The 22,500-nt window shown below is 33.8% G+C and overlaps 1 protein-coding gene across 8 annotated transcripts in view; it reads right to left on the reverse strand.

Moving 5' to 3' along the window:
• LOC106869641 (gonadotropin-releasing hormone II receptor) overlaps positions 1-22,500 on the reverse strand; it is a 568,181-nt gene that overhangs the window by 131,619 nt on the left and 414,062 nt on the right. The gene's annotated exons all lie outside the window — the stretch shown is intronic.

Here is a 22,500-nt window from a genome sequence, read left to right on the forward strand (position 1 = left end):
TAGATTGACCTTGATGCCTCGAAGCATTTAATAAAATGTAATATGATGTTTTCAATAGAATAGTTCATTATACATCCCTATATATATATATATATATATATATATATATATATATATATATATATATATATATATGTGTGTGTGTGTGTGTGTGTATATATATATTATATATAGACAAATATATATATATATCTATATATATATATATATTATATATACACAAATATATATATATATATATATATATATATATATATATATTATATATATACACAAACATATATATATATATATCTTTAATTATTTTCATATATTTTACAGCAAGTTTTTGTAGTGTACAATCCTGTACATAAGGATGGACAAAGAGAAGGAAATTAGGAGACAGAAACGCTGTCAAAGAAATGGATACAGAAAGAGACATTGCGATTTATTCACGTATATATTTATTAACTTTTTTTTAATGAAAAATATGAAAATATTATTACAACATCGTTTTTTATTCGGAAAATTAATTGTAGTTCTTGGGGCAATACAAATTTTCTTAATAACCTTTTTAATTAAAAATAAAGCTTTTCCTTAAGAGACAAGATAAACTATTATAAATAGTTTTTTAAACTTTTACATAGAATGTTTTCATTTCTGTAAACAGAAACATTTTTCTATTAACAATTTTTTTAATTTTTGAAAGAATTACGTTGCTTTTCTGTAAAACACGGAATTTTAATGATAAACCTAATTTTAAAAAAAATTAAATAAATTAATTTGTGTTTGAAGGGAAAAAAATTATTTATAGATTGCATTTTAAAATTTGTAATTAGAAAAATAATTTTACATTTCATAAAAGGAATCTTTCATTGCAGCCTTTTAAAATTTATTTACATTTTCTCTGCGTTTTAATTTAACCTGTCATATATTTCAGAATTAAGTGTACCATATATGTCTTGCATATACTTATTTAATTCTGGTTTCAAATTTTGGCAGAAAACCACCAATTTGAGGATAGGGGTTTAAGTCGATTTAATTATTATAATAATTTAATATAGAGAAAAGGTCTGAAATTTTAGGGGAGGTGGATTGTAGATTTCATCGTCCCCAGTACTTGACTGGTACTTATTTTATCGATCTCGATAGTATGAAAGGCAAGATTTAAACTCGGAGCGTAAAGCCGGACGAAATGCCGCTAATAATTTTCCCCAACATGCTAAGTATTCTGTCAGCTCACTGCTATAATAATAACAGCAACATCGATAATAATAATAGTCCTTTTTACTGAAGGTACAAGACCTGTTTGGATAGGGAGCTAGTCGTTAACATCGACACCAGTACTCAACTGGTACTCATTTTATCGACTCGAAAGGAAGAAAGGCAAAGTCGACCTTGGCGATATTTGAACTCAGAACTTGAAGATAGATGAAATGCTGCTAAGCATTTTCCCCGGCATGCTAACAATTTTGCCAACTCACCGCCTTAAACAACAACAATAATAATCCTTTCTACTGAAGGCACAAGGCCTGAAGTTTTGAGGGAGCAGGCTGGTCGATTACATGGATACAGTACACAACGAATACTTATTATATCAATCTCGAAAGGATGAAAGAAATAGTTGAACTCGGTGGAATTCGAAGTCAGAACGTAAAGATGGAGGAAACACTGCTAGGGTTTTTTTCTGGAAGCTCTGGGGACTTTCCGCAAAAGATTATCCAGTCTCCACAACATTCCAGACATGAGAAAGCTTTCTGCAAAATGGGTGCCAAAATAAATGAATGTTGATCAAAAGCGCATCAAAGTGATGACATCAAAAGCGATTTTTGACCAGTTTGCAGCGGGAGCGGCTGATTTTATGGCTCATTTAGTCAGTGTGGATGAAACGTGGCTTCATCATTATAATCCCCAGATCAAGTGGTGATCAATGGAGTGACGCACCAGCGGTTCACTGCGTCCCGAGAGATTTCGGACCTAGAAATTAGCTGGAAAGATTATGGCTTCAGTGTTCTGGGACAAAGACAGTGTACACCTCGTAAAATATCTGCCAGAGGGTCGCACCATCGACGCAGAATACAATATGACTGTTGGGCGAACTTCATGAAGCCTTGGTGCAGAAACACTGTAGAAAGCTGAGCCATGGTGTCCTGTTTTTTTTTGCGGACAGGATAATACACCAGCACACACAGCACATGAAAAATCTAAGGAAAATTCGCGACTTTGGCTTCGAATTGCTAGACCAATCACCTTACTCTCCAGATTTGGTCTGACTATCATCTCTTTACAGAAGATCTCAAGGGAACGAAATTTCACTCCGATTCAGCAGTGATCACTGCTACAGAGGCCTGGCTGGAGGTCCGACCTTCCGTGTTCTTTTTATATGGCTTAGAAATATTGAAGGATAGCTGCAATAAGTGTGTTAATCTGAGAGAGCAATGTGTACAATAAATTCTTAATTTACTGATACTCACGTATTTTCTTTTATCCAAACTCAGGAAATTTTTACCTCCCCGTCGTATATATATATGAACGGATACATAAACATACACAGGCATGCTCAAATACACACATATTGATGCAGCAAGGGAACTTTGATAGCATTAATATTTGCACCATAACACATACATTCAATAAATACTTATATTCACACATACACTTACATATATTCACACATTAGTCCACCTTCTACATTCACGTAATCATCTACTAAACATTAAGTAAGTAACAGAATGTGAGTGCAAATGAAAGACGTTGCCAAATCGCAGCACTGGCTACCACTGTCTGTTACATCAGGATTCAGTACTATCAGAGTTCGGCATTAAAAAAAATCCTCAGCTGTTCAATTGTCTCACAAAAGGATTATGAAACCTAACCAAAGTTTTTCGCGAGGTTTTTTAAAGATGTATATCTTTCTAATATATATTACACCACCAGCTACAGAATATTACAACCGAAAGAGAAGAGCGTCTACCAGTTTGTTGATTCACTAACTAGAGATACCATGTAAACCTGATGGATACATGAATAATGTTGGGGCTCAGAGCATTATCAGTAAGGCTATAAATGAGATAGAAACTTCAAATAGGTGCAGGCGTAGCTGTGTGGTAAGAAACGTGCTTCCCAACCACATGGTTCCGGGTTCAGTGTATTCTACTAAAGCCTCGTTTCGCTAAAGCCTCGTTTCGCTAAAGCCTTGTGAGTGAATTTTGTAGACGGAAACTGAAAGAAGCCCATCGTATATATATATATATATATATATATATATATATATATATATATATATATATATGTGTGTGTGTGTGTGTGTGTGTGTGTGTGTGTGTGTGTTTGTCTCACCACCATCGCTGACAACCAATCCTGGTGTGTTTATATCCTCGTACCATAGCGGTTCGGCAAAAGAAACCGAAAAAATAAGTACGATGCTTACAAATAATAAGTCTTGGGGTCGATTTCTTAGACTAAAACCCTTAAAGCGGTGCTCCAGCATGGCCTCGGTCAAATAACTGAATCGAATAAAAGAATAAATACAAAGGTAGTGCACCAGCATGAGTGTAACCATGACGACTAGGTTCAAATACAGAACTAGAATTTTAAAAGAATTATATGCTTAGAAGGCGAATTAACTATACTTTAAGGTGAAGAATTGGTGTAGTTGTTTGCCCGGGTGTAGCTGTCGTATTTGACCCAACTATTGCACACTGAATTAAAATACATCAAGTTCAACTTTGCCTTTCAAGAATTCGTGGTCGATAAGATGATACTAATGCAGAGCCGTGGAATTAAAATAAACGTCAGACGAGGCGACTTATTGTACCTTTTTTTCCAGCTCTTTGCGTTCTGAATTCAAATTCCATCATGCTCTATGATAGTGTAATTAATCTTACGATCTTTAAATTATTTATCGTCGAGCGTTTTTATCCTACAGATTCCAAGGATTTTGAAAAGCCATAACCTACTGTAGAATCAGCTTTGAGTGTTTACTGGGTGAGTTACTAAATAATTATCACTGTACCACTTATAACCATTTATAAACTTCTTTTTTTACTCTAGGCACAAGGCTCGAAATTTTTGGGGAGAAGGGGGACAGTCGATTAGATCGACCCCAGTACGCAACTTGAACTTAATTTATCGGCCTCGAAAGGATGAAAGGCAAAGTCGACCTCGGCGGAATTTGAACTCAGAACGTAAAAGCAGACGAAATACCGCTAAGCATTTCGCCCGGCGTGCTAACGTTTCTGCCAGCTCGCCGCTTTATTTATAAACTGCTTTATTTTTCGATGACCGGTTTGTTGAAACTCTGAGCAACATTTTCAGAAAATTTTCGGTTTGAATAAAATTCTCTACTAATATGTTCCAATGAGTGCAAGTGTGTATATGTCTGTATCTTTACGCCCCCACACACATGTACACACACACATATATATATATGTATGCATATATGTATGTGTGTATGTGTGTATGTGTGTATGTGTGTTTCTGTGTGCACCATATATGCTCGCTGTATGGGGATTATAGATAGGTGTTACCCATGAAAGCTTGTGTTTGTTACATAAACCACAAAAAGCAATACGTGATACTTGCTTGTGGCAGGAAGTTTTGAAGTTGGTTACGTATGTATAAAGGCATATATGCATACGTATATAATACACACATAGAAATATGTATTGTCGGTATAAGTTCATGCATAAGCGAACAGAAACATTTGCGCATATACACAGACATATTCTATTGCACCCCACCATATGATTCTATATGTATTATTATGGGTTTGTGTAATTCATTTTTGAAATAATTTATGCAGTGCGCTAAAAAGCGGACATGTACACACACAAACACATACACACACATACAAACAAATACATGCAGACATACACACAGAGAAATGCACACACGCATTCACAAACTTTATACTTGCCCACAACAACACACACCATAATACTTTCAAAAAGCAAATAAACTTATACACACCGTTTTTGTTCTATTTTATTTGGTCCTTTTTACCTAATATATTCAAATATTATTCAGAGAGAATGAAGATTAACTAGAAATGTATAGAAAGCAAGAAGTTTTCCAAAAATATCTGTATTAAATAAATTACTAAAATTTTGCTGAATATATTGCAGTTTGTGTATTATATAAGCAAGAAAAAAATATTTATGAGCTCTATGGATTTGTACAGATTTCTTTGTATTTGGCTTCTTTGAAATGTTCTATGTATTCATTACTTTTTTTTTCCATAGTCGCCACGAATTTAAGAAAAATGGTACATTTTTTTTGTTTTGATAATTGTGCTTCTGGCTTTTCCTTTTTGTGTTTTCCCTCTTTTTGTGGGGTTTTCAATTTATTTTCTTCTACAGTGAATTTATTAAATATATTCATTTTCAAAAAGAAATTAAGAAAAAGAAAAAAAAAAAATTATGAATTTTCCAAAGGAAAGTGTAATACAAAACTATGTTTGGAAAGTATGTTTGTTCAGTCTTGAAGAGTTAAAACCAAAAGTATCTTCTTTGTGTACTGAATATGTGTTCGTTTATGAAATAAAGGAAAAATCCAAAACTATCAAGTAGGTACAGAAAAAGAAAATAACTATAGAAGTTATCACCTTATGAAATCTGTTCATTATCTTCCTTTCTTTATATAACTCTATCTATCTATCTATCTATCTATCTATCTATCTATCTATCTATCTATCTATCTATCTATCTATACACATGTGTATTCTTACATATATACGGATACACGCACACGTGTGTGTGCTTTGATACTCGTCTTACACCCCGTAAAATCACCCGAACCTATGTGAGCATTTGTTAGTAAATACAAATAAACCTTCAAATAAAGAGAGATCGATGCACATACATGTTTGTGCATACCTGCACTTCCTTGCGTATCTATATATGTACGTGTTTAGATTTCCATATTAATGAACAACGTTGATGCACATTATATGTAGTATGATGTATATTATTTATTTTATTTTACATCATATACCACGATATATACATATATACATACATACATATATATATATATATATATATATATATATATATATATACATACATATATATAAAATTAGGCATACATATTCGTACATACACTCAGACACGTGCATATATATATATATATATATATATATATATATATATATATATATATATATATATATATATATATATATATATATATACATATACATCTATATTTTTACCTATGTACAGATATACATATGCACATACATATATCTATGTGTTTGTATACATGCCTTTCCTCAATTCAACTATACCTTTCCCACCTCCGGTTTCTGCTCGTCTATAGACTCATACCTGTGCCTTACCTCACACCCACGCAAAAAATGGATGCATTTAAATATACCATTTCAAGTACAGTTATCTTTATGTGCTGTGCACGGGAATGAAACTTGTTTATATGAGGATTATGGTTGGTGATGCATACAGACTATAGATGCACGAATCCATTCTCACTCATGAGTATAAACGTACATAATACATACATACGCACGCATTCTGAAGGAGTAAGCAAGCTTGAGGACAACCAGAAGAAGTGTGTCGAAAATCAAGGAGCATGATGTAATTGCTTAATACCTAGTGCATACAATGTGATGGTGTATACTTTTATAAGCTGGTTATACCTACACACACACACACAGACACACACACACGCACACACATATATAGGAGAATTCACGAAAAAACAACAGACGAAGACAGGTGGTGTAAACAAGAAATAGATGTATTAGTATAACGCTCGGGAATAACGCTCTTCAACAGAAAGGAACACACAAAGAAACAAGGAGAGAAAAAAATATGTGTAGTGATGTATGTATGTATGTATGTATGTATGTATGTATGTATGTATGTATACAGGCATACCTCACCCTATGTCGTTAATTGGTACCAGGAGAATTAACTTGTCTCTACATTAGGCTAGGCCGAATTTACTTGCCTCTTGGCTAAACCGACAATAACCATTCCCAGTTCTGTACTTTATATACGAATGCATTTTCAATAATACATGGCTAATAAGATTACAAAGAAATTTTATCTTTTAATACAGTGCAGTAAAAAAAAAATGTAATCTAAATTTACGAATGCAATTTAGTGATGTTTGCCGTAGATCGCGGACGCTTTATTTATGAGTGCGGTTTGCAATAAGACATGATAAAATATAGCCTTTTTTTAAGCTTAAAAATAAATTCAGTAATTATTATTATTTCGCAATAGTAAAAGAAACTAAATTATTTTAAATTAACCAGTACGTACATGCAATTTGGTGATTTTTTGATTTCATGATTTCGTTCACTAAGCTACACTACTTTATGGTGTGTATTTTAACATTTACTGTACGTATTTTAATACGATTTTATATGCTTTTATTCTTATTTATTGTACAGTAACATGATTTTATGTGCTTTTAACGGTTTTTTAGTGATTTTACGATTCCAATATTTCTGGCCTAAAAACGTAAAGTCGAGTAAAATGGCTTAACTTATTTGTCCATATATTATTTTTGAAAGCCGACATATAATCGAGAACAACATAAATCGAAATGATTTAAGTCGAGGTATGCCTGTATGTATGTATATATATATATATATGTAAATACTGTGTATATATATATATATATATATATATATATATATATATAGTTATATATGTGTGTGTGCATATATATACGTATATACTGTGTATATGTATATATGTGTGTTTATATATATATATACATATATACATACATACATATATATATATATATATATATATATATATATATATATATATACATACACATACAATATATTAAGATTCAGGTGAATAAGGCACTTAAATGGTAAGGCACCAGGTTGGGTCAGAACTAAAATGCATACACACCGAATACAAACATTGGTACCAAAATACAGGCAGAAACATATTCAAGTTATGTATAAGTCTAATTGAACCCACCTGAGTATATTACCAGTCTTTGGGCTAATCCAGAAGCGCACATTGTATTAAATATACGGTCCATGATATAATTTGGAACACGCGAGGAGCAGGTTCCGTGAGAGGTGAATCATACGTACATACATACATACATACATACATACATACATGTCAATGCCTCCAGATGAATTTTTCTAGTAGTGCATAATGCACTCTCGCAGATATGAGTATGTATGTATGTATGTATGTATGTATGTATGTGTTGTATCTATCTATCTATCTATCTATCTATCTATCTATCTATCTATCTATCTATCTATCCATCTATTTATCTATCTATCTATCTATCTATCTATCTATCTATCTATCTATCTATCTATCTATCTATCCATCTATTTATCTATCTGAATGTTGATATGTGGATGTATGTCCAATTTTAAGACGACAAATGTTTAAGGGGAGAATTGGCTGGTATGCTTAGCAGATGAACTGACCACCTTGAAACTCCCTCGTCGACTCATGATACAAAGTCTCTCTAAACGTTTTAGATGAAAACTGATAATTTGGGCGTACGTGTCTTTCTAAATTAACGTAAGTGCAATGAAGTGACCTCAGACAAACACCTTAATGCGAACCTTTCACTTTGTTAAATCTTATCTTCCTAGTCATAGCTTCCTCACAAATCTTGTGGCCTGTATTATTGTTGCTCTCTAATTCATTTCTGATAAAAGATGTATACAACACTTTCACTAAGGCGAATACCTTCATACATATAATGCCACAACAGATAAAACCCTCTTGAGTATTACATCCAAGGACTATATTTAAACTGCCTTCCTCATGGCAAGTAGCTTCTTAGAGCTAGATAGTTGCACAGCTGTACAATATTAATACTGTTTCTGATAAATTTCTTCTCGCCTCAGCTTCCTAAATTTAAATAATCTCTTCAAATTACTTCACAATTTGCTGCTTATCATAAATCTAACCCTTTCAAATTGAAGTAATATCCACATTAGAGTTCTACTAACATAAAAGCTCTTTCTGAACTAATACTATTTCTTCATTTGCGATGAATTCACTGCATTCCTTTTGTGAATACTCTCGAGAGAGAAATGACGATCTGAAATTTAAATTTCTATCATCGATAAAAATGCGGGCTGTTGCCAAATCGAAAAGTAATCGATAATTTCTGTCATAGATTTACATAACAAAGAAATTAAGATTTGTGATGTTCACACTTGTCCCAAAGATATTAGACTCATGCGAAAGATCCACTACATGACTGCTTGCCTCACTGGAAATAGCTGCTAATTTCCATTCAAACCAACCTTACCGTCTTGTGATAGAAAGAAGCACACAAGTATAATGAAGTCATACATGTTTGAAAAAGGACGGGATGTTCATGGCTGGAAAGCCTTTCTGTATAGGCCTTCTCTAATAGGGTTAAGCAGGACATAAACAGCAGTAAAATAAAACATGAATCGGTGCCACTGCTGCACAAATTTAAAAGAAGGCCATAATTCAAAAATTAAATTGCTGATATACTTCATCAACTTGCTCCCATTTGCGCTGTCGATCATAATATTTGTGTTCTACAATTACTATGATACCCATTGTTTCTTTGAATAATACAATCGAATGCCCTCTCCGTCCAGATCAAGTTTCTCCTCTAGTAATATTTTTTATCACCGACGAAACGATAAAACGCCATTTCCATTCAAGCTGGATTTAGGCAAGATTATAAAAGGTCGTAACCGGATATTGTTCACATTTTAACTCATATCTACCAATTCGGCCACACTATCAGCATTTATATTGCACTGATTGTACAAAACCATCCTGAATTAAGTTGGATGCAAGATTAGCAACGAGTAAAAGGTTTTTGAGCTTGAGTAAACTCTTTAAATATGTGTTGAGGAGGACTTTCTATATGTTCCTATGTTAATTCAGTACCAATTTAACTTTGATCTTTCTCACCTAGGTTCAATTCCACTGCACGGCACACAAAGCATGCATTTGTCACTGATTCCTTTGAATTTCTAATGCCATATAAAAGGAATTTGGTAGACAAAAACTGTATAACAAGCCGTTAACACACACACACACACACACACACACACACACACACACACACACACACACACACACACACACACACTCACACACATACATACACACACATGAACACACACACACACACACACACGCACTCACGCAGGCACGCAAACACACACATTATTTTATTTGCTTGTCATGTGGCTGCAGCCATGCTGGAGCACCACCTTTTAAATCAACCCCAAGACTTATTCTTTGTAAGCCTGGCACTTATTATATATATATATATGCACATATATACGATGAGCTTCTTTCTGTTTGCGTCTACCAAATCTACTCACAAGGCTTTGGTCGGCCCAAAGCCATAGTAGGAGACACTTGCCCAAAGTGCCATGCAGTGGGACTGAACCCAGAACCATGTGGCTGGAAAGCAAACTTCTTACCACACAACCACGCCTGCACCTATACATACGCACATAAGCATACATCTGTACAAGTATGTGTGACGGAGTTTCTGGGCTTCTGTACAGTTGCTGTCAAATTCAACTTGCACACACACACACACACACACACACACACACACACACACACACACACACACACACACACACACACACACACACACAAAAGCATACACAAATATGTAATACTTTTGCGACATATATTAAAAACCTGTGTACTAGTTTTCAATTTTTTATCAAAACCTCTTCCATGTCTTCTTGTAGATTCCTTGAAGTTTTGATGTAATGGATTTTGAGTTCAGTTCTCCGAGTTTATTTTATATATAGCCATCTATTTCTTAATTGGTGTGCATTTAATTAATTTCGTGCACTTTATGAACATTTTTTTTCTATTCTTAATAATCGAGGTTGTCTGAGCTAAGACAAACGTTCATCGACAGCAAGGATTCTAATAAATAAATGGAGTATTCTATTGAACTGTGTAATGATAAATACAAAAACAATAATAAAAGAAGAAAAGAGCAAACTGAAAATTTTTTTCCTAAAAAACGAACATCATATATGAACTAATTTTGATTTCCATATGATAGTTTTGAAAGAATAGCTCTTCCCTCAATCAGCAACGAATACACACAAGCACACGCACGCATAAAACACAAGAAGGGCAAGGTTTAACAAATACTGGATTAAAAGTAAAGGAGACGGAAAGAGTCATAACATTTTGGACCCTTGTCTTTCATCAGAAGCAAAATATAGAGAAAGAATGCACGAGGAGAGTAAAGGAGGAAAAGTGGTTGTTGGTACAAGCATACTCATAGATTATTCTTTTTACATGTTCTAAAATCGATTATAACCTCTTTTATATATTGTTATGCTATGACGCTGCCTATATTCTATATTTATTCACATTTTCCTATTTCTTCACAGCTTTCTATTTTTAGCATTATGATAAATTATTATTATTATTATTATTATTATTATTATTATTATTATTATTATTATTATTGTTGTTGTTGTTGTTGTTGTTGTTGTTGTTATCCTCCTCCTCCTCCTCCTCATCATCATCATCATCATCGTTATTATATACTTGACTTTTGCTTCGTATTTGTACAAGTTGGCTCCAAATGTCACCCGGAGTCCTCAAGAGAAAGTTAGTTCATGTTGGTGTTATTCCTTTGGTTTTGCACATAGTATTGTTCTAGAGATTGTTTAAGAAAACAAGAAAATTATGAGTTTGTTTTAAAATTTTAGATTTCATAGTATTTTACATAGGATATTTTGGGGGTTTCCTGGTATCTGAGCACGGCAAGAATCAGCCCCTTTTACTATCATTCCTAGGGCACCTATGGAAACAGGTATTGTTCTAGTCTTGAGGTTGCACATTTTGCCAATTTCTATTTCAAGATGTTTATACTTCCTCAGTTTTTGGTAGATCTTAACAAATACATTTATTTCGATATCAATGAGGAAGCATGATTTTTGTCTAAAGTCTTTCAATATAATGTCTGGCCTATTCGCATCTATCTTTCTGTAAGTTTGAATGGTGAAGTTCCAGAGGAGTGAGAGGTGATCATTTTCAAGCACTGGAGGTGGTTTGTGTTCCAACCAGTTTTTATCATGGGGCAGGCTCAGGTTTTTGCAAATTACCCAGTGAATAATTGTGCTGCTCTATCATACCTGTTCAGGTACTCTGCCGGCACAAGAAGACTGCATAGATTATTATTATTATTATTGTTCAGTAGTTTTATTTTTATAATGTGCTTTCACTTCACTACCGAGCGCAGCTCTGTGCGCCTTGGGTATGTGCTGTGGTGCTCTTATGGTTACTGTATTGAAAGTGTTTTGCGTAGGATGTGTGCAGTGCCCAGTAGTACAATTTTATGTATGTTATATATGTTTGTAAGTCCTGGTGTTTTTGTTATGTGTTTGTCTGAATTTTTTTTATTATACCTAAGGCGCCTACTATGATAGGAATTGTTTTCGCTTTTAGATTCCACATTCGAGCTACCTCTATTTCCAGGTTTGTGTATTTTGAAAGTTTTTCCATTTCTTTTAGAGAAACGTTGTCATCTGCTGGTATTGATACATCAATTAGAAAGCATTTTTTTTCTTCATGATCTTTGACAACTATATCTTGTCTATTTGCCTTAATTTCTCTATCTGTGTGTATTGGCATATCCCAGAGTATGGTTGCTTTCTCGTTTTCTGTGACCTTTTCTGGCGTGTGTTTATACCATCTTTTTTCTGTTGTTATTCCATAGTGTTGGCATAGCTTCCAGTGTATATAGGTCCCAGCTCTGTCGTGTCTGTGAATATATTCCTTCTTAGCCAGGACTGGGCAGCCAGAGATAATATGATTTATTGTTTCTTGTCGATCTCCACATATTCTACAGTTACTTGTTATGTTTCTTTTCATTATATGTTTTTGGTAATATCTGGTGGGGAGGCTTTGGTCTTGTGCAGCAATTAAAAATCCTTCAGTTTCTGCTTTGAGTCCTGAGCTTCTCAACCATTGCTGGGATTTTTCTCTGTGTATTTCTTTCGCATTTTTCCTGTCTATTTTAGATAGTTCGTTTAGTGTCCAGTTAAGTATGTTGTAGCTGTAGCTGTAGCTTATAACTGGGACAGCTAAAGTGTTGATACCCATTATCTTGTTTTTAGCATTGAGCTCTGGTTTTAGTATTGATCTAACTTGTCTATAGTATTCTTTCTTTATTTTTTCTTTCATTTGTGTGTGTTGTATCCTATCTAGTTCATTGACTCCTAAATATTTGTATGGTTGGCTTTCGTCTAGTTCTCTTATTTCATTGGCTTTAGCTAGTGTTATATTGCTACTTTTAACTAATTATTATTATTATTATTATTATTATTTTAAAAAAGGATTGACGTAACTCTTCACAAAGATAAACAGTCAAGACGAAGAGCGCGATTTGATTGTAAGATATTTTGTTGGTTGAACGATATTTCAACAGTACGTCTGTCTTTGTCAAGTTCAAAATAACAAGTGATAAAAATTCAAAATTATAGAAATTTAAACGTGTGGACGCTGGTTGCTCTCGTTCATACTTTACGTTTAAATTTCTATAATTTTGAAATTTTATCACTTGTTATTTTGAACTTGACAAAGACAGACGTACTGTTGAAATATCGTTCAACTAATAAAATAACTTACAATCGAATCGCGCTCTTCGTCTTGACTATTATTATTATTATTATTATTATTATTATTATTATTATTATTATTATTATTATTATTATTATTATTATTATCATTATTATTAAAGCGGCGAGCTGGCAGAATCGTTAACACGCCGGGCGAAATGCTCAGCAGTATTTCGGCTGTCTTCACGTTCTGAGTTCAATTCTGCCGATGTTGACTGCGCCTTCATCCTTTCTGGGTTGATCAGATACCGGGGTACTCGACTTTCCCCCTCCCTCAAATTTCAGGCCTTGTGCCTATAGTAGAAAGAATTATTATTGTTGTTGTTATTGTTGTGGTTGTTGTTGTTGTAATAGTAGCTGCTTATGATTATATTGTTGAATTTAAAAATTAAACACCGGTAATTTTCATTGCATCACGTTACATGGTTACATGCGTATCAAATAATACGTATGTTTATAATGCAGGAGACGCAATTATTAATATATATATATATATATATATATATACATATATATATATATATATATATATATATATATATATATATATATTTGTATATATATATATGTATGTACGTATGTATGCGTATATATATATGTGTATGTATATATATATATATGTATATATATATATGTATGTACGTATGTATGCGTATATATATATATGTATATATATATATATATATATATATATATATATATATATATATATATATATATATATATATATATATATATATATGTATGTATATATATACATACAAGCACAGACACATTTATTTGCAGACATTCACAGACTTATAGGCATATGAGCTATTTCAGTCACGGTCTCACTTTAAGCTGAGTCAGATCCAGATCTCCATATTTGTAACCTTTGAATGAGTTAACATAAACCAGATGCTGTAAGCGATAATAGTCTTGAATACACTGACTAACGACTTTTGAAGATTGATGATTTTCGTATCTAACACACGCACACCCTCCCATGCATATAGACTATAAAACCATATATAGACATATGAATGTGTGCGTGTGTGCTCGCGTGTGTATGTACAAAAGAGCACTTTGCAATTCTACCTCATATCTTAATAATCCTTGGTTAAAATATTTCGTCTGGAGAATAATTGAAGATGGTAAAGAGTTAAAGAGTTGCCATTCTTTTTATTAGCTATTTTCCAGCCTGTATGGTCCATGTTCAATCACATTGCTTGGTACATAAGGGGTGTAATTGTACAGAAGCACTATATGTATATATATATATGTATATATATATATATATATATATATATATATATATACATACATATATATGTGTGTGTGTGTAATAATATATATATATATATATAATAATATATATAATAATTGAAAATTTACTGAAATTGGCTGTCTGAAGTTATTATGCAAATGTTGGAATTTATATTTTTACATTGTTTATAATACGTTTTTGTCATTTTGCAGGTCATAGTATAATCATGGCTAAAAAAGAAAGATATTACAGCGTCTGAAAAGCAGAAAATAACCAAGCTTTTAATGATAGCATGACCTCTTTGAACATTTTGAAGCAGCTTGGCCGAAATCATCGAACAATCAAGAAAAGAATTGAAGATATAACAAAGAACAGGAAACCAAGGTCTGGAAAGGGATTCAAGAACTTTTTCACGAGAGATAAACCTCAGCTGAAACACATTGTCGCTAAGAACGCACTATTCAGTAGTGATAAGGTATTTAATATGACTGGGATTGTTTGAGTAAAGAGGGACATAAGGTGTAGAGTCCTTCGTGACATTGGTTCTGTGAAAACATCTCCTATATTCCTGATCCTTTAAGCATTCGTCTAGTTTCCCTTTTGCACTGCTTTTGTCCAACTGTTTCCCCTTGTTGTGTTCTGTCTGTTCAATCCTTGACATACATACATACATACATACATACATACATACATATATATACATAGTATATGTATACTTATATATCTTCATATACACACACATCCGTTTATACATTCACGCGCACACATACATTGAAAATGTATGAGTTGCAATTGTATCGTCACCGCTCATAGCATCCAAGAACTAGGTGGAAGCGTTCACCAAAAGCGACAGGTGAAGACCTCCACCCAAGTTGGTTTTTGTGGGGTCTGAAATCAGAATGCAAGCTATCGGAACATATACAGCAATCTGTTTGCATTATTTTTTCCGAAAGTCCACCACCAGATGACTGGTAGTTCGGAAGGATGAAAAGCAAATATGTCTTCAGCGAAATTTGAACTCAGAACGGAAAGAGCCAGAATAAATACCGCAATACATTTCAGCTAATGCTTCAACGACACTCCTCGTCTACCCTCATAGTTGGGGTTGATAAAGATTATGTTGTTTATTTTAATCACTGCCTAATTTAAATGTGAACAAGAAAACGATGCTGTATTGTTTCTGATAGTATAGAAGTTAAATTAAACAAGGTAATAAAATTATATTTACTATAATAATGGCTTAGAAACGAGAGAAAATTAAAAATCTTGAATGCCTTACCTTAGTGTTTCCGCATTCATTTTATGCCAGTTTTGCTTGTAAATTATATCCTTCCTGCATCAATAAAATCCTTACCACTAATACAGTGGTGTTTATTCAACCGTATATACAACTTCCCTTCACATCCACTCAATAGAAATAATTATTTTCATATATGGAGCGGTAATATGTCTAACGAGATATTTTACGATATTTTGTTCGCAGCCATCGAAAAGAAATCTTTTATTTGCCGAGATCGATAAAAAGAAGCCTCATTAGATAATAACCCTGATCTATTTGCTGTTATATGTTTTCTGTTAGAGAGTAGGATGGTAAGTTAATATTATTCTCAAATTCCCTTTAAGAGGTTTATTTTATCATCGAGCTATGTAATCAAGATGGCTTCAATCAAATTTTATGTTGTCGTAGGGAACTAGTTGGAGCTATTTCCATGCTTATTACTCGTTCTAAAATTACATGACCATAAGTTTGTTCAGCATGAATTCTCAAATCACTGCAGTGGCTGCAATATATAGCTTAATTCCACTGATTGACGGCTGAATCGCAGACAAGATAAACAAATGAATAAATAATATATAAAATAAATAGATACTAGTTTATTTTAGATGATCTATTGACTTAAAAGAAATAGCTACAAATTCTCCCTCAAATCATCCAATTCTCTTTATAAAAAAAAACACAAGTAAGTTCACAAGTAATCCTAGATGCAGTACGTCTAATAAACAACCGTGCGGATAAAGCTAAAAAATATTGATTATTGGGATACTCGACCAGGTCAGACTTAAAGTTAAACAACAACAATGCTATATTCGAGTTACTTTTCTACAAGCAATACTCAATGAAAATAAGACTATTATTATTAAGATTGTTATCATCATCATCATCATCATCATCATCATCATTATTATTATTATTATTATTATTCAGTAGTTTTATTTTTATAACGTGCTTTCACTTCACTACCGAGCGCAGCTCTGTGCGCCTTGGGTATGTGCTGTGGTTTGCTGTGGTGCTCTTATGTTTACTGTATTGAAAGTGTTTTGCGTAGAATGTGTGCAGTACCCAGTAGTGCAATTTTCTGTATGTTATATATATTTGTAAGTCCTGGTGTTTTTGTTATGTATTTGTCTGAATATTTTTTTATTATACCTAAGGCACCTACTATGATAGGAATTGTTTCTGTTTTTAGATTCCACATTCGAGTTATCTCTATTTCCAGGTCTTTGTATTTTGAAAGTTTTTCCATTTCTTTTAGAGAAACGTTGTCATCTGCTGGTATTGAAACATCAATTAGAAGGCATTTTTTTCCTTCATGATCTTTGACAACTATATCTGGTCTATTTGCCTTAATTTCTCTATCTGTGTGTATTGGCATATCCCAGAGTATGGTTGCTTTCTCGTTTTCTGTGACCTTTTCTGGCGTGTGTTTATACCATCTTTTTTCTGTTGCTATTCCATAATGTTGGCATAGCTTCCAGTGTATATAGGTCCCAGCTCTGTCGTGTCTGTGAATATATTCCTTCTTAGCCAGGACTGGGCAGCCAGAGATAATATGATTTATTGTTTCTTGTCGATCTCCACATATTCTACAGTTACTTGTTATATTTCTTTTCATTATGTGTTTTTGGTAATTTCTGGTGGGGAGGCTTTGGTCTTGTGCAGCAATTAAAAATCCTTCAGTCTCTGCTTTGAGTCCTGAGCTTCTCAGCCATTGCTGGGATTTTTCTCTGTCTATTTCTTTCGCATTTAGTTTAGCCCAGTATTTACCATGTAGGGGCTTTTCTTGCCATCGTTATATCATTATTATTATTATTACTTCATAAAATAATAATTATTATAATCCTTATATAAAATTTCTCATTCGCAATGTCATTGTTGTTATTATTGATTCCAAATTTTAGCTCAAGGCCAGCACTTTCGGGGTAGAGGATAAATCGATTATATCGTATCCAATGTTCAATTAGTACTTATTTTATCGACCCGAAGCGATGAAAGGTAAAAATCGACTTCGGCAGAATTTGTACACAGAACGTAAAGACGGACGAAATACTGCTAACGATTCTGCCAGCTTACCGCATTTGTTGTTATTATTCTTGTTCTGTGGTTAAACCTGAAATCGATTCTGATCAAATTGATCTATGAGTAAAGAAACACCAACCGTGACCACAGTGCCTTTGTAAGGTTTTGACTAGAACTACATTACCTATTACGCGATTTTATTTCCCTTATTTAAGATGAGGTATACACTAATTGAAATTTAGCTCTTACTTCCACCTGGTCGACCATCCTCATAGAGCTCTTTTCCTTCGTTAGCATGCACTGGTATTTCATAAATTGACAGAAAGAAAATGAAAGGAAACTGACCAAAGACATTTAGTTGCAATTCAGATAAGTAAGAGAAGGCCTGCAAAGAACTTAGTAGATATTCACCGCCCTAGTAATAATTATTTCATTAGATTATACACAAGCAGGAGAACTGTATTGCAGATATAGAAGTGCCGATGATGATAGAGACGTTTACAATTATTATACGGAATAATTCATAGAAATGTCCTATAAATTCAATTGAGTTGAGAACTAAAATATCTAATGATTCAGACCTTTGGGGTTCGTCAGTAAGCGAGGAGGAGAGAATAGCGTTGATTGAATGGGTTTTAGCCAAGTGAAAACAAAGCTGTAGACACTGTACTGTTTCTGTGAGCTATTCAAGAGCAGTTGCTTTCCTGGATATTTCTATGCTAATGAGATCGATATGGCTAGTGCTGTTTTTAATAGTGCGGAATAAAACGTTGGCTGAGAGGGAACCAGGGCGTCTGAATCGAAATTCTGCAAGAAAGTGTTATTCAGCGAGCGTACAAAGTAATCAAACAATAGTATTAAACTGGATGGTGTGCAAGGCATACTATCGGCCCGAAGTGATTAAGTTTTAAAATGATCCCGACAAAGACAAAATGACTCGTTCATTTCAAAGTAACCCTATCTGTTTGCGTCACTAAAAAAAGAAAAAAAATACACAGAAATACAGCGGATGATTAATGAAGTGTATGATTTGCTCCAGAAACCAACGGCATAGTTAGAGTTCGTGTCACACGAGGCATCCCCTGAGATTCCCTATCCCTGCCCCCCGGACAATACTGCGGATTTATACTGCAGACCCAAAAGTGCCATCCCACAAAAACGTCGCCTGGGGTGGACCACTCCCTTACCTGCCTCTTGCTACGCTACTGAGAGAAGCATCTCTTTATAACATTTGACCTGCTTGTCTCTAGGCTGGTTGCCTAATTGCATACTAACTCAGTCATTCACACTTTTAATTTACTAGTAGTTTTGAAATTTGAACATATATTCCGTCTTGTCAAATCTGTTGCTATACTCCTTTTGTCGTCGTTGTTATTGAAGCTCTGTCAGTATGATCGAGCTGTCCTATGAAGAAAAGCATTCTAGGTGTGGTCATCTGTTTTCGTTAGCAGGTATAGCTTACTTTGTATTATACTATACGACGTTTTATAGAGATATATTCTTGACAAGTGCTTTCAGCTTGCAACTTCTAGTCACATCGTTTCGGTCATTATATCCTCTGGCTTTCTCCGTGTCGCTGTTGTATTCGGGGTTGTAATTTCGAACCGAGAATAAATATAGGCGCAGGCGAGGCTATGTGGTAAGAAGTTTGACTCCCAACCACATTGTCCCAGGTTTAGTCACACTGCTTGGCACCTTGGGCTAATATCTTCTAATATAACTTCAGGCCGACCAAAGTCTTGTAAGAGGATTTAGTAGACAGAAACTAAAAGATGCCCGTCACGCACACACACACACACACACACACACACACACATATATAGATATATAACACACACACATATATATATATAAGTATATGTGTGTGTATGTGTGTATGTGTGTATGTGTGTGTATGTGTGTGTCTGTGTGTGTGTGTGTTTTGTGTCTGTGTTTGTCCCCCACCAGAGCTTGACAACCTGTGTTGGTTTGTTTACATCCCCGCAATCCAGTGGTTCGGCAGAAAGAGGACAGTATTCCTTCGAGTGTGTCTGATTTGGAAGACCGATCATGGAAGAAAGTGATTTCAGGGAGATTTCGCTGCCATATCCAACAAGTCGAGCGATCACGTTAGGGTGGTTGGAAATTTCTTCTTCTTGTAGCTTTTCTCGAAGTTAAAGTTGTTGTTATTGTTGCTGTAGCTAACCTTTTCTGACAGTATGTAATCACTGCCAGTCAACGTCGATGTCGTCGTTATACGTGTTATATTCCAAATGTTGACAACTATCATGTCCATATAATTGTATAGCGAATATATAATGCATATGTATATAGTACATATACACACATAAATACATACATACATATATGTTTATACATATATGTATATACATATATATATTTTGTGTATAGATAGAATGTCGTGTCATGTGTTTAGAGATTGACTTCAACGAGACATACCAGACAAGCCTATTAGACAAGCTGTCATTAAGTAAGCAATACATTTTAGTGAAGCGCACCAAAGAAATATGTCCAGAAAGACGTTATTGCATCACCGGAATTTAATCTGGCAATTAATGACCTGACAACATGTTTTTCTCTGTAGTCTTCAACAGAGGGATGTTGAGGAACGAAAATAGACAAACCAAAAATATATAAGATTTTAGAATTAAGTTAGTAAAGCAGCTAACACTAGTTTTCTACTTAATCACTTTTATAGATTTCCTGTTTGTTCGTTGGTTTTGTTTCCTGTGCTGGTGTTGTTGCTGTCGTTGTTGTTGGGGCTGGTTGTAATGGCGGTGGTTTTCTCCTATGTGGCCGTCTCTCAGTTAATTTCGATACGGTATAAACTTGGATGTATATTTTATGTTGTTCATTCCTTGTTCTAGGTTTGTTAATGAGGATTTTAAGTGACACAAGAATACATACATACATACATAAATACATACATGCATACCTTCATACATACATACATACGTACATACTTACATACCCACCATACATAAATGTATACATGTATACATACAGACATGTCGACATAGAAACATGCGTACATTCATCATACAAATATACGTACATAAACGCATACATGCAAATATACAGAAACATGTCTAGCATGCTTCTGTGGTCAATAAGCTCGCTTTGCTGTCTCCCACTGCGCGCACCCCAGTCAAGTCTCTTCTATGGTAGACTCAGGCGCAAATACCTTGTGAATGAACTTCGTTAGACAGAATCTTTGTGTAAATCTTCCGTGTATATTCATGTATATATATATATATATATATATATATATATATATATATATACAAATATACATATATATATATATATATATATACAAATATACACATATATATATATATATACATATATATATATATATATATATATATATATATATAATACATACATGTATATGTTTATACACACACACATATGTTAATTAGAGGATATATTAACCTCTTAAAGGGATGATTACATCAATGAAAACATTGGTTCTATACCTTATATCTTTAGGAAATAAAATTTCCCTAAATCAGTATGTATATATTAGGTACATAATCCGTATTAAATTAAGAGAAGAAAATGGAGAGTTGGTGGTTAATAATAATTTATTAATAAATTGATAATCATTTCATCCTACAGCTGTTTTCATTTATACTCATTGAAACAAATTTGTGCATTAAATTTGCATTTAAAAGTTATGAGCAAAATATCATCAGGGAAAAAGTAGGCATTTAAAAAATTACCCGTTGACATATATGTTCATTGCAGTCCGCTGGGAATATATAGGTGTGGATGTGTGGTAAGAAGCTTGCTTCCCAACCACATGGTTCTGGATTCAGTGATAACTTGGACAAGTGACTTCTACTATAGCTTCGGGCCGGCCAATGCCTTTTGAGTGGATTTAGTAGACGGAAACTGAAAGAACCTTTAGTATATATATATATATGTTTGTGTGTGTCTCTGTGTATACGTTTGTCACCCCACACCGCTTGGCAACAGGAGCTGGTGTGTTTACGTTCCTGTAACTTAGCAGTTCGGCATAAAGAGACCGATAGGATAATTACCATACTCAAAAAAAATAAGTACTGAGGTCGATTCATTCAACTAAAAACCCTTCAGGCGGTATCCCACCATAGTCGCAGTGTATGTGTGTATATATATATATATATATATATATATATATATATATATATATATATATATATATATATATGTGTGTGTGTGTGTGTGTGTGTGTGTGTGTGTGTGTGAACGTGCGTGTGTACGTGCGTGTGTACGTGTACGAGTATGTATTTGCGTGAGTCTTTTATATATGTGTAGCACTAACGGCCACACATCTTGGAGGCATTTTTGTCCCTCAGCTGGAGG

Source organism: Octopus bimaculoides, chromosome 11, assembly GCF_046866305.1.
Source record: "Octopus bimaculoides isolate indiv1 chromosome 11, ASM4686630v1, whole genome shotgun sequence".
NCBI classification, from domain to species: Eukaryota; Metazoa; Mollusca; class Cephalopoda; order Octopoda; family Octopodidae; genus Octopus; species Octopus bimaculoides.